Source organism: Sinocyclocheilus anshuiensis, unplaced genomic scaffold (genome assembly GCF_001515605.1).
Source record: "Sinocyclocheilus anshuiensis isolate Anshui unplaced genomic scaffold, SAMN03320099.WGS_v1.1 scaffold85, whole genome shotgun sequence".
NCBI lineage: Eukaryota > Metazoa > Chordata > Actinopteri > Cypriniformes > Cyprinidae > Sinocyclocheilus > Sinocyclocheilus anshuiensis.
Genome location: NW_015536800.1, coordinates 2,698,248 through 2,713,498, shown reverse-complemented (window position 1 = coordinate 2,713,498; position 15,251 = coordinate 2,698,248). Strand labels below are relative to the sequence as shown.

The window sequence follows — 15,251 nt, the reverse complement described above, 5'->3', positions numbered from 1 at the left end:
AGAAATGGTTATAAAAACTGAAACAGAAGTGAAACAAGTAATAGGAAAGAGGAGAAATAAAAAGCGATACTTATTAATTTAAAATAAAAATCCACATTCGAATGCAAAAACGTTGGCAGCCTTATCAGTGGCGCACGAGATGCGACGACGATGTAAGTGTCATTGACCTACAACAAGCATAACACACCTGCATACCTACTAGGGCTGTAAAAAAAAAAAAAATAATAAAAAAAAAATTCGAATTTCTAAAATTCGTCGAATTCAAAATAAAATCCACATTCGAATGCAAAAACATTGCATTCGAATTTTAGGTGTGCATCAGGCAGCCTTATCAGTGGCGCACGAGATGCGACGACGATGTAAGTGTCATTGAATTTGAATGTTTTTCTTAGCCTATCCAGTTGAAGCCACTAGATGCGGCGCAGCTACGTTGTGCATTAAAATATTGCGGGGAAAAATAACATCAATGCGGAGATGATGTTGTTTACGTCAAAACCGAAACCAAACCGTTCACACAGAATGCATATTTATCACATTTTCTAGAGGGACGTCTATCACCGTTGCACTCACATCTCTGCACAAGAGAGAAGCATGTTTAGAAAGCCATGTAAAATTAATGTAAGTTCAACTTTTTAAAAACATTAGAAGACTTTATGGCGTTTTTTTCCCATCCTACTGCATCTCATGTTTTTAAATTAAGAAAGTACTCTTTGTGATTAGTTTTCGGTCCTTTGTATTAAACTGTTTTGTTTCTAATTGTTTAAGCAATTTTAATTATATAAGGTTTATAAACATTATTGTAAACATTATGCACTTTTTTTCAAAGATAGTAATTTTATTTTATTATGCTTTGAAGAAACGTGCATCATATTTTGTTCGATGCGCCCTCTTGTGGCCTCAGGAGAGAAGCCAAAAGCTTTTTTTCCCCTAACTGAAATTATTGATCATATTTATGTACAAAATTCGAATTTAGTTTTTCAGCCATTTTGACAGCCCTACTTTACTGTAATTTTTGATCAATTTAATACATCCTTGCTCAAAGAATTAACTGAATAAAAAAAGTTTTGATGATAGTGGATGCATCAAAGCTCACCAAGACCCTCCGATGTCCAAAGTGAAATCTAGGATCTGTCTTAGTGCATGAACAACACAAACACCTACATTAGCAGCACTTTTGGGAAGAAAAACGCAGGTGCCTGTCATCCAACTGTCAGAGCAAGTAATTGATGGATGAACAGACAGATACATGGATGGATAACCGGATGATTGGGTGGATAACACAAGCTGTTTGCCAAACTGTGTTCAAAACGTTGGTGCGGAATAGAGGAGAGAAGAGGAATAGAAGACAAAGAGGGCATGCAGATGGGAAAAATGATAATGCCATGAAAGACGAAAGCGATGAAAGAGCACTGAGTGACCAACAAGCCAATATTAGTTTAAATCCGCAGAGGGAACACTGTGTTAAGCGGAGGGAGAAAAGCTGGTAAAATTAGAGTTCTTTAGCTTCATCACACAGTATGAATCAAAACAAATGAAGCAGAGCTAAAATGGCTTAGGGTTTTATTCTATTGTCATGTAAAATATCTTAAAATGCCAAAGAAAGCAGCCAAGAAAGTTTCTTCTCATCAGAAGTTTTCTTAATACACAAGCGATTTTGTTGAGAAAACTGCGGGTCTTTTCTAAATTAAACACATCTGACACTGTGGGGTGGCACATGAAACACCAGCGTGGTGGTGTGGTGGTTCATATTTCCGTGTTCACTCAGTATGATTGACACTTTTACAAATGACATAAGCAGAGGACATCAGCCTGAGAGCCTTCTCAGACCTATAGTAGTCCAAATTTTACTTGACAAGATTTTAAAATAAAACTGCATCTCAAAAATCTCCTTCAATAATATGTATTTAGAAACAAAAAGCAACTAGTTAATAGTGAGAACTGGTCCCTATACTAAAGTGTTACAAATATGATCATATTCTTCCACAATTGTTCATGCCAGTTTACTTGCAATGGATAAAACATTGTTGGTTTTAGTCACAAATGATCAGTCATTTTATTCACAAATAGACGTTATTATGCACTATACAAAACATGAAGCTGAAGAAGGGTCTTGAACACATGTTTAATGAAGCATCAAATTTGTTTATTTAGTAACACTTGAAGCCTTTTTGTTTAATACATTTTAAAGATATTCATGATGTACATTGTAATGCATTATATCTTTTCATAAATAACTGTAACTAAAGATAAAATGCATTTGAATATTTGCAAATTCCTTGTTACATCTGAAATTACCGTAATTGCTTGTCATGCATGTTTTAATGCTTTATACTTTCTAAAGGTGTAATAATTATTAGAAATGCATTATAATGTATAATGTGGTTGCAGGTATAATGATATCAAAATGCATTAGGTGCATTTCAAGACATAATTAATGCATTAAAATACTTTAATACTGCGAAATATATAAAGGCTTCAAGTAAAGTGTTAGATAATCATATCATCAGATCTCCTTGTTCACCCATTTATATATTTATTTATGCATGGATGTCTTGATTTATTTATTTATCTGTTTTGGTCTTCCCTAATGTAAGTGTATCTACCTGTCATCATGGTTGATGTCAAACTTCTTGGCCAACAGATCACACTCATGCTGGCTGAGATGAACACAGAGACTCATAAGGATGTCTTTAAATTCATCACTGCTAACAAAACCTGTTCCAGAAAAATCCATTTCGGAGAACTCAGTCCAGAGCTCAGAAACAGACAACTCCACCTTTTTGTGAGAGAGAAACCGTTTCATAAAATTGTCTAAATAACATAATCATATCTCAGCTCAAAGAACTTTACACCATCCCGAGGTATTTCCTCCACACCCCCACCTTGGCCCGTAGAGCATCCACTAGTATATCTGAGACGCAGTTGAGTCTTTTGGAGAGGCGCATAAAGTCATTGTCTCCACGTTTGGGGGGATTGTGCTTGGCATTGGGGTAACAGCAGGATTTGGGAGACGGGCCAAAGTGACGTATAAACTGTTGAAAGTCCACAGATCCATCCTGCTGAGTGAACAATGAGGACCACAACCTCCGGACCTCTCCACGTGTTACCTCAGGATGGAGCTCTAACCTGAGCAGGGCGAGAGAAAGAATGACAAACAAGGACAGAGGGATAAATGATGGGAAGAGGGAAAGGGAGAGAATAGTGGGATTCATGAATGTAAAGTATACACCTCAAATTCTTAGAAGAATGCAAACACTGTACCATTTAACCTAACTTATTTATTCGAGCTGCATTTAAGCTAAAACTTGGCAACCAACAGCACAGAAGCAACAGTTTCTCTTACACAAATACACAAACACAGTGTCACGCCTAAAGAAAGGACAGTACTGTGAGAAAACACACTATAAGGGGATCTGACAGCGTCTGCATCATACAACCCTGATCTATTTAAATAAAAAGGTTACATAACGTTTGTCATTTTGTTTGCCAGGTGTTGTTATTAAAGTCTGCCCTTCATAATCTGAGGATGCATTCAGTGTTTAACGATGTTTGATGTACTGACTAATATTAGTATATATTTTTACTAAATATATTTAATAGCTTTTTCATTCATTGACATACAGTTACACTTATAGAGCATATGTGTTTTGAATGTAACATTGACCTTTGTGTACTTTTAATTGTACTTAATAAATTATGTTTTATTTAATTGTTTTAGGCTTTTCAGTGTAAAGCTGTGGTCACATTTACCATTGTTCGGTAAATATTTGGATTGGTAATTTCTATAGGAATCCATGCAATCTGAAATCGTGTGCTTATTTCGCAACTGGTTCAAGTTAGTCACGCAAATTCTCTCCATTGACCAACAGAAAGCTGCTTGGTTTGAAATTGGCTTCTGTGTGAGCTTTGCGTCATACATCTCTACGCTACTGACAATAGACAATGGACCTTTTTTGCAATGTGAAATTTAGCTAATCTGACCGCACCTTAAATGAGCAAAAAAACAGAAAAGACGCAATTATCCCCGCTCTCCCAAGCAGTTCACATTATTCAAGTCTGATTTACAGGTGCTAGATCTTTATATTTGGTAGAAAGTTTGAAAACACTTTTTAAACAAAATCATTAAGTTATTGCTAAACATTGAATCTAGAAGACTAAATTTCTCTGGAGCTTCAGTAGGTTTCTTCAGTTCAGTTTGGGGCTTATTGTATATGTGGCACTGATACAGTACGTGTGAACATACACGTATGCGTTTGTCTCTGCCTTGTAAGAATCGATCAAAGAAGCAACAGTTTCTCACCAGACACACACGCACACACACACATACACAGTGCTCACTGTGGGAGCCAGAGAAGTTGGCACTGATACGTCAGTCAAACCCTCTGTGAACTCGGCTGCTGTAAAGCCTGTTAGTGTCACTAATCTCTGAGCTGGCGAGGAGAGTTCAGTTCACCTTGGACTGGTTGGCACCGTCTCTCTCTGTGTCTGTGCACCAGTGCCACGCCACAGATTATGCAAATCCACTCGCGATGCCCCCCATTCAGACCATGACTCCTTTTAGGCCTGCCGCCATATTCCAGCCAAAAAATGAATAGAGAGATAAAAGAGGGTGATGTAGAAAATGAATGAAAAAAGGGTGGGAGAGAAATCACAAAAGGGTCAAAGGAAGAGCTGCAAAAACAGCATAAGGAGGGGAGGGATGAGAGTAAATAAATAGATAAATAATTTATAGAAATGGAGGAGTTTCTCAAATGGGGAGAACAGTTCGGAAGTGTTCAGGACTCTTAACTCAGGTCACTACAAAAACGTGTTTAGTTCACAGACAAGAAAGAAAAGAGAAAGATATGGGAGAGGCGTAGAATGGAGAAGACAAGTTGTTAAAGGAAAGAAACAAGGGTTGAGGGTTGATATAAAAATAGATGACAGGTAAAAGAGCCTAAGAGCCTGAATCACTAAAAGACCAATTACATGATGCAAAATGCAATTAACACAGGCAATGACGAGAATAAATTTCTTCCACAATCAACATCATGCAATTTATTTCATATTAATTAATTTTGATATTTTTGGTGGGGCATAAATTCAAAGCTGGTGTAAAAGTCTAGAGAAATCCAAACGTCTATGGAGTAGCTTGGTATAATCTTTTATTATTAAGCAATGAAATTTTGTTTAAAAATGCATTGAACTTTAAAATCAAAATTAGTGTGATATGACCAATAAGCACCAAGTCATTTACTTAAAGAAAAAAAAGAAAAAGGGAAATAAAAAAGTATCCCCTGAAGATTTTTTAGTTCATGTGCAAAGAACAACACATTTCTTAAAAATACCAGGAATATTTAATATTAATATTGAAAAATAATCGTTAGTAAATAAATAAATAAATAAATCATATTTACTTTTTAATTTATCATCTATTATTTTATTCATTTTTAAAAATGAAAAAAACAAATATTATGTTATAATGCCTAAAGGCTTCAAAATTCATGATTTAAACATTTATGATATTGGGAAAAATTATTTTATCTTAAATAATATTTGAAAATAATAATTAACCTACATGTAAAAAAATCAAAAGAAAAGAATAAAAAAATATATAGATTTTATATTTTCGGATTAATATGTGCTTTCTGGCCATGTAAAATATAGGGTGTTTTTGGTGGTTGCTCTGTGGTTGCTAGGATTTTCCGGGTTGTTGCAAAGTGGTTGTTGGGGTGTTATTCACTGGCCCTATAAAGAGTCTATGGAAACTAAAAAAAAAACCACACCACCATGATATTCTGATCTCTAGATATGACTGGGTCCCTCCTTCAATGCAAGTCTCTGGAATTTTGTTATTTATGTAGCAAAAATATTTTGCAGGACGAGTCACAAGTATAATAATTAAGGCTAAAAAACTATATGTGCAATAATAATAGTAATGGTTGCAAGCACCACTAACTGAGCAACAGAGATACATAGGACAGTACAGCAGTGTAGCTAAAAGTGAAGCAGGCATGGGAACACCTAAACAAGCGTGCAGTAGACCATAGAAAAGCAACAGCCTCAGATCTTCACCGTGCCAACAGCTCTCTCAGGCTCCGTACACCAAACACATCGTTATTCATGGGGAAAAAAAAGAGTAGGTTGTTAACTTGCACAATTAAGGCATCATTTGCCAGAGTAGGTTATTAACTTGCACAATTAAGGCATCATTTGCCAAGAGAAAAGCCTGCTTTCCGTTGCCATTGTCTTAGGAGACAAAAGAGTGCAAGAGCTCTGTAAGACCCAGGGCTGGGAGACTCGGGTGGACCGCATAGGTCTTGTGAGACACACAAGGGATGCTTGTGTCACAAACACTGACTCTGGGAGACACCCAGGATTGAACACCGTGGAGAAAGACTCAGTGATTTGGCATGGTGTTAAAGACAATGAGGAGGAATGCATTTCACATTCCAGCATATTCTTCAATAGCGTGTGTGAGACAACTATATAAATGTCCTGCAGATAATCTTCTGAAGTACTGACTATAAACTGAAGTAACTAATAAATGACTAATAAAGACACTATGCCTGAAAACAAATCAATTAATCATTTGATATTCATGCATCACATAGGCTGTTAGTATTACTATTATGCGCTACAGGTTTGTATTGTGACCAGACAATAAAATCTATAGCATATGGAAGAAAACCAATGTAAGGGAATATTTTTGTGTAAGTGGCACATCACCTTTTAAGTAACTGGTACATGTCCTCCTGAGTGAGACGTCTGGTGTTTTTCTCATCCAGTTCTTCAAACTCTCTTAGCATATCTTTGTAGCGATTTGCCACCAAATTCTTCACCAGACTAAACAGCTGAAACACAATAAATGTGCATTAATGGTACTGATCTGGAAGAGTTTTACTTGATGTAAAGGATTCAGTTTAAAATATACTGTATAGTGTAATGTAATTTGTACTGTACCCTTAAACAATATGACAAAAATGTTCATGAAACTGTAATAACAATAAATGTTATTATTATTACTATTATTATTACATTAAGGTTTATAATAATTATTAAGATTTATTTATTTATTTATTTTTTACAGACATAGAATTCTGCTTCACAGTTGTTTTTTCCTGTATTATAAATCTCTGAGAGATATTTCAGATTTTTCTGATAGTTCTAGACAGTTTTTTTTCTGGGAGAATCTACACTACTATTCAAAAGTAGCTTTATTTTTAAGAAATTAATATTTTTATTTAGCAAGGACACATTAAATTGATCAAAAGTGACAGTGAAGACTTTTACATTGTTACAAAAAAAAATCTGTTTCAAATAAATCTTGTTCTTTTGATTGCTCTATTCATCAAAGAATCCTGAAACAATTATCACAGTTTCCACAAAAATACTAAGCAGGACAACTATTTCCAACATGTTTTTTTCAGCACCAAATCAGCATATTAGAATTATTTCTGGATCACGTGACACTGAAGACCGGAGTAATGGCTGCTGAAATTTTTGCTTTAATTCAGCTTTGCCATCACGGGAATAAATTGCATTGTAAAATATATTAAAAGAGAAAACATGTTATACATTGCAATAAAATCTCACAATATTACTATTAATAATATGACATTTTTTGATCTAATAATTGCAGCCTTAGTGAGCATAAGGGACTCTTTGAAAAACATTAAGACATTTTACCAGCTCTAAACTTTTGAACGGGTTAGGTTGAAATCAGCATTGTACATCTGGGAATTTACAATTGCTATGAAATAACATGAGATCGTACCTCATGGTCACTCCGATCGTCCTCTGAGGCCTTCTCCTCACCCGAATCACGGTTCAAGGCAGGCTGGGCGGCTGCCTGGAAGAGGCTGGGAACTCCTTTCCTGAGGGAGCAAGAAGCAGTAAAAAGAAAAAGTCTTTGAGGCCATAACTTTGGTTTTTAGATCTTTTATTATACAAGAGAAGCCCTGAGAAACCCTAAGAACGAGCGATCCGCTTTGTGCCGTTCTCGCTTGAGTGGCAGACAGGGAGAGCTACAAGACCTGACATGGAAACAGCCTTTCTGCGCTGATCGCTTTGAGAGCAACTGGAGTGGTCAAACCAGGCAGACACCTGACAATCTTGAAGTGTTAGCACATGAGAAAAGCCAAATGCACAAAGCCCAGCCTAGGCTAATGTGTTCCCTGTGCGCTTGGATGGGTTGATGGGGGCCGGACTCGGCTGAGCGGATAGCTGTGGCTCTTTTGTGCACAAGAGAGGACAACCACTCCCTAGGCTTTAGGGCAGTGGTCTGGGCCATCTTAGGGCCACAGTCCGAACGAGGTGGGCGGACTGCTGGCTTGAGAGGTCACGGGCTAGAGCAGAGTTAGTCGCACTGTGTAAAGGAAGAAATAGGAAGGAGGGACAGAGAAAGATGGTGAGATTTAAAGACACAAACTCTTCAAATAATGTTGATAGCAGTTCAAAGAGACAAACAGCAGTGACACTGACTGCAAGAGGCATTATGTTTGTGTTTGTGCATTGTGTCGATGACAATGTGAACGTGCCTTCAGGATTTTCTCAAGACTGACTGCTCTTTTCAACAGTTAAGCTGACCTGAATGAGCCAGGAATAGCAATAGGCCATGACTGTATGGTAAAATAAGTGTTTACTAAAAGCTCTGTGAGAAAAGTTCCTGAAAAATGCTACTAAACAAAGAGTGAGTCTCCATTTGCCAAACTGCTTGTCACAGCAGAACAAATATAGAGCTAAATACTGAGAATTCATCATATTCAGTGGTTGAGTCTATTAGTGGACCTCTTGGATGCCGAGGGAAGAGACCTTGTGACCCAGCCACGGACATCTCAGCAGGACTCCCATGTATAACAGCCCTGCCACAAAACTAACACAGCAGGACATGACTTTGGCGTAAAGCCAAATAAACACACTAGCGTTTCACAGACACTCAAACTAAAAAATGGAATGAGTTAAAGATCCACTGTAATTTGAAGATCCACAGAAATTCAAACTCGTTCAAAAGTGGTTCCCTTGCTAAAATTTTCCATTTAAAATAAAGTTTACATTTTTTTTTTTATTCTATGTTAGCTACCCCTATAAGTGAAGTGAACACTTGGACATGACATTTCATTTGAACTGAAGAACTAAAAAGATTAAATAATAATAATAATAAAATAAACTAGTAGTAAATAGTAATAATGTCAAATAAAATAGCAATAAATAGTAAAATAATAAAATTAAAAAATGTACTAGAAACTGAAAAAAGCTAGCTAGTTTTTATATCTATTATACATTTCTAAACTGTACAAAAATTAGCAGCTTTTGCATTTGTTTTTAAAATAAGCCCTTCAAGGTATTTCACATGTGTGTCTCTTTTATGCCCATTAGGGGCACATGGTTCTTAAATTGACTTGCTAGTAAAGCTGAAAAAAGAAATTCAAAACATTTAAGTAAATTGATCCATCTTAGACGTAGACTCAGACTGAAAAAAAAATTGCTAATGTTTTAGAACATGATCTGCTTAAAATACGTTTTTTTTTTACTGATATCACAAGACATCAAAAAACTTCACTTTGCCCCAGGAAGAATATATCACTTAGTGCAGTATGCAAAATTTTATATAGATATGAAAGAAAAATTCTTAGAGAGCAGCAACAAATTCAGTTTAACCTGATTTAATGCTCTAATATTTAAAATAATGAAGTACATTTTTTTCCTCAATATTCTTAATCATGTAAAATCCTCCATTTACTCATGTTACATTTTACTTTTTAATTAAAAGTTTTCTACAAATAAATAAATAAACAGACAAATAAATAAATAAAATTTAGTAACATTTTAGAATAGGGAACACATTCACGTTTAAGAGTTTTCCCTCAATAAACTCCTAATTTGTTGCTTATTAATAGTTAGTGAGGTAGTTGTTAAGTTTATGCTGCTTATTAATAGTTAGTAAGGTAGTTGTTTAGTTTAGGTATTGGGTCGGGTTAAGGGATCTAGAACGTGGTCATACAGAATAAGGCATTAATGTGTGCTTTATACGTACTAATAAACAGCCAATATGATATTAATATGCATGCTAATCAACAACTAATGAGAAATTGACCTTAAAATAAAGTGTTATAATGGAAAGGTATAATTTGCCTTTAAAACTGCTCTCCCCCACATCTGCTTAGTTCTGCGAGTTCAAACTGAGCGATGACTCTTGAATTTAGATTTTTACATGCTGTATTACTTAGATTAATATACATGTATTTCAGATTGCCACCCAAGTTCAGATCTGATTCAGAGTCATTGGCAGAGCACCTCACTGCCTCAGACGACTGATCTTCAGAGAGGAGAGACAGCATGTTGTTTTAACAGACGAGGGGTCGGTTGAACTCCTTGCTGACCCACTGTTCTCCACAAGCGGAGATGGCGGGATTTGAAATTAAAAGAAGAGGGAATTTGAGGGAGGAAAAAGTCCCATCACTCGCAGAGACGAGACGCCCACAGAGATAACTGCTGAATGAATAGGCTGCTTATTTTGCTTTCATTTCATCTCGTCTGAGGATGGATGGACTGAGTGAGGGAGTGAAAGAGAGGAATAAGTAGATGCACATTTATCACGTTTGGACTGTATTGTTCTGTTTAATCTGGGCCACCATCTGAGAGCAGGAGACGTGTGTGTGTGGAGAGAGGAATGTGTGAAAGAGACTACAAGAGCCACACGAGTGAGCTGCAGGGGCTCGGACTGAGAATGGCTGTGTGTTTGTGAGATTCGCTTTAAAAAGATAATTTACCCAAAAATAAAAATGGTCATCATTTACTCACTCTGATGTCGTTCCAAGCCCGTTTCATTGTATGGACCTGAACTTTCATTGTATGGACAAAAACATCTGGAATGTTCTTCAAAATGTCTTTTGAGTTCCACAAAATAAATAAGCATTACAGCTTTGATGTATGATATGAATGATACACTTGTAAAGAAGTGTGCTATTAGTTTTCCAAGCAATCAGTCCTAAGATTTGACATAAACAAACATTCTAGAAACCATCCACACAGCAACAACCAAAATATAAATATAATCCAATAAATACACAAATGTTCAAAAGTTTGGGGTTGGTTAGATTTTTTTATATTTTTGAAAAAAGTCTCCTTAATGATTACCAATGCTGCATTTATTTCGTCAAAACTAAAGTAATATTGTGAAATATTATTACAAGTTAATATAACTTTCTCGATTTGAATATATTTTAAAATGTAATTTATTCCTGTTATGACAAAGCTGACTTTTCAGCAGCCATTACTCCAGGCTTCAGTGTCACATGATCACAAATCATTCACAAATCATTCTAATATGATATCTAATATATCAATATTGAAAACAGTTACACTGCTTTTTTGATGTATATAAAGTTTAAAAGAACAGCATTTATTTGAAATAAAAATGTTTTTTTACATTGTCTTTTTAACCATTATATTTAATCACTGCATCCTTGCTGAATAAAAGTATACATTTCTTATACTGTATGTATATATATATATATATATATATATATATATATATGACCACTGACCGCTACTGTCTTTCCCCAGTCAAGCTGCCTCATAATTTGTGCAATGCAATTTTGATATTAAAATGGCTTTTTAGGTTGTTTTTTGTTTGATGGTCAGTTTGTCTATCAATATCGACGTCTATAATTTTATGTATGTTTTCAATGCCTCTTTCATACAATTTCACATTGTATAGTCCCAATGTGTGTGTTTGTGTATGTGTCCAGTTTCCCCTACAGCTGCAGCTTCAGCGGATTACCCATCATCCACACGGCAACATTACACAAGTCGTTCTTTGAACAAAAGTCATGGCTGCTATTAATGAGATGGTAATCCCGGGCACCGCTACCTCCCAGATCTGCTTCCACTGACAGGGGAAGAATGTCCAAACGGCCTGCTCACAACACCCAGCACAACACTGAGGCCATTGTCAGCAGCGCTGGTCTGAGCCCTGGACCCAGCTCAAGGAGTTATCCCCTTCCATCCCGATCCTGTCCCCACACCCCTGTCTCAACCCCTTCACACCCCATGAATAAAAATTAAAGCCCTAAATGGGTGGAGGGAGGAAAGGAAAGAGAGAGAGGGACCGAAGAGAGAGAAAGAGGAAAAACAAAATGTTTCGCTGGAGATTAGGGTGGGATATCTGGGATTTTGACGTCTGAGGTTCCCACACGAAGATCTGACATCTACCCATCCTATGACTGCTTGGTTTCTCGGTCTCACCATAGGGACCACACAAACTGTGAGGGGCCCAACAACCTTTTAAAACCATAGAGAGGAGCAGACAAATCGAGCTAAATCGAGGCTGATCAACTCTACAAATCTTCTAATTACCAGATGTTTACAGTAGAAAAACACGAATATCGTTAAATCTTTCATAATGGAAGTCATCAAAAAGTAAATAACTGATGATATATTCTTCAGATCTTGATACTTTTTGAGTAGTAAATGTGCAAAGGGAATACAGTAATGTGTGAAATTCATTTTCATGAATAGCACTATACCTCAAGACAATTACTAGCCTCTCAAAAATTTCTATAAAAGTATGAATTTCCAGATCTGAGTTTCTTAAAGGAACCTGAAAGGGGAATAATATAATATAATATAATAAATATAGTATAATATAATATAATATAATATAATATAATATAATATAATACAATTGTTTAGGATCAGTAAGATATTTTAAATATTTTTTTAAATAAATCTCTTTTGTTCACCAAGGCTTCATTTACTTGAAAAATACAGTTTAAAAATATCTGTTTATTGTAAAATATTAGTAAGATTTAAAAACTGTTTTCTAGCTGAATATATTTTAAAATGCAAATTATTCCTGTAATTGCAAAGCTGAATTTAGTGTCAAAGTCTTTAGTGTTACATGATCCTTCATAAATCATTCTAATATGCTGATTTCTTTGAGGTATACACAATTCAAAAGAATAACATTTATTTTAAATAGAAATTGTCTGTAACATTAGAAATGTCTTTTCTGTCACTTTTTTATTCATAAAAAATACACTAAACTTTTGAAAAATGTAATATAGTTAAATTACTTTCATGCTAGGTCATCAAAAAGTAAATAACTGATGATATATTAATCAGATCTATATACAGTTGAAGTCAAAAGTTTACATACACCTTGCAGAATCTGCAAAATGTTAATTACTTTACCAAAACAAGAGGGATCATACAAAATGCATGTTATTGTTTATTTAGTATTGACCTGAATAAGATATGTCACATAAAAGATGTTTACATATAGTCCACAAGAGAAAATAATTGTTGAATTTATAAAAATGACCCCGTTCAAAAGTTTACATACACTTGATCCTTAATACGGTGTTGTTACCTGAATGATCCCCAGCTGTATTTTTTTGTTTTTGTTTTGTTTTGTTTAGTGATAGTTGTTCATGAGTTTGAACCCTCAACTGTCCTCAGTGTGAAAAGATGGATCTCAAAATCATACAATCATTGTTGGAAAGGGTTCAAATACACAAAAATGTTGGAAAATCAAAGAATTTGTGGGACCTGAAGGATTTTTCTTAAGAACAGAGAGGCAGTTTAACTGTTCAGGACAAACATTGGACTCATGAACAACTATCACTAAACAAAAAACACAGCTGTGGATCATTCAGGTAACAACACCGTATTAAGAATCAAGTGTATGTAAACTTTTGAACGGGGTCATTTTATAAATGCAACTATTATTTTCTCTTGTGGACTATATGCAAACATCTTTTATGTGAAATATCTTATTCAGGTCAGTACTAAATAAACAATAACATGCATTTTGTATGATCCCTCTTATTTTGGTAAAATAATTAACAATTCGCAGATTTGCAAGGTATATGTAAACTTTTGACTTCAACTGTACTTTTTGAGCAGTAAATGTGCAGAGGGAATACATATGAAACAAGTTATGACAGCCACTGTGCAAATGAATATATTTCAACAACAAATAGAAATGTTTTTATTTAGAAGTGGTTAAAAACTGCATTATGTGCAATTTAAATGTTTGAATACATTTTGTTTAAGGTGAGTGTTTATTATTATATTTTAAAATAAATAGTAATTAAATGTAAGTTTGGGCTCTGTTGTTAATTGTAACCTTATATTAATGTAAAAGGGCTCCCTATAGTTTAGAACATAAGCAGAGTGTCAGACTCTGTTCCATGTTTTGTGTGTGTCCTGCTCCCCATGTGCCTTCCCATGCCCTTATTTGGTTAGTTTCCTGTTCCTGTCCTGATTAGTTTATTTCATTTGTCCCAGGTGTTTCCCTTGGTTTTATTGCTCCCAGGTGTGTCTCGTCATCCCCTCCTCCTGTGTGTGTGTATAAAATGTGTTCCCAGTCCCAAGTTCTCTGTCCGCTGTTGTACGTCTTCCTGAGAACGTCTTCCTGTGTTCGTCTCCCTTGGTTCCTTGGTGCAAATAAAGTCTTGTTAACATATTCTCCAACGTCTCCTCGTCCCTCGCGTGTGTGTGCAACGTGACACAGAGGAGGTAGGCTAGATTTTTATTCCTAAGAAAATTGTAATTATAACTGAATTTATTTAAAGAAAGAGACATTTGTTCAGTAAACCACGGTTTAATAATAATAAAAAAGCAATTTAATGTTTATTTTTTTCCCCTGCTGTACCAAAACCATACCAAACCGTGATGTCAAAACCTAGGTACATACCAAACCGTCATGTTTGTGTACTGTTATGCCCCAATTATATTCAGAGATAAGGGGTAGAAAAAGGCCAGTAGTACATTTCCATTCCCTTTGTTTGCTATAGCAAATCTTTTTAAAATTTTTCCCACCTGGTCCAAGGTTTAACAGAGACACAATTAAAGGGGTCATATGATGCGATTTCAAGTCTGCCTTTCTCTTTGGAGTGTTACAAGCTGTTCGTGCATAGATAAGATCCCTAAAGTTGCAAAGACTAAAGTCTCAACCCCAAAGAGATATTCTTTATAAATGTTAAGACTCGTCCACGCCCTCCTAAAACGCCTCGTTTAAACACGCCCCCACATGTCTACGTCACTGTGTGGGAAGATTTGCATAACACCGCCCAAATGTTCACACAAAGAAAGAAGGCGTAACTTTTATTCTCGCTGTAGTATTGTTGTTGCCGCCACCGTCATGTTGTGGAGACGCTGTATGTTTCATTGTGAAAGCGAAACTACTTTGCTTGGCCTTCCAAAAGAGGACACAACTAGAAATCAGTGGTTAAGTTGTATTTATAACACTGTTCCAGAACAGT

At 35.5% G+C, this 15,251-nt stretch overlaps 1 pseudogene; it reads right to left on the bottom strand.

Annotated features, from left to right (window-relative positions):
- Positions 1–2,599: 2,599 nt before the first annotated feature.
- Positions 2,600–15,251, bottom strand: part of LOC107656806 (EF-hand calcium-binding domain-containing protein 6-like) — a 36,623-nt pseudogene continuing 23,971 nt past the window's right edge.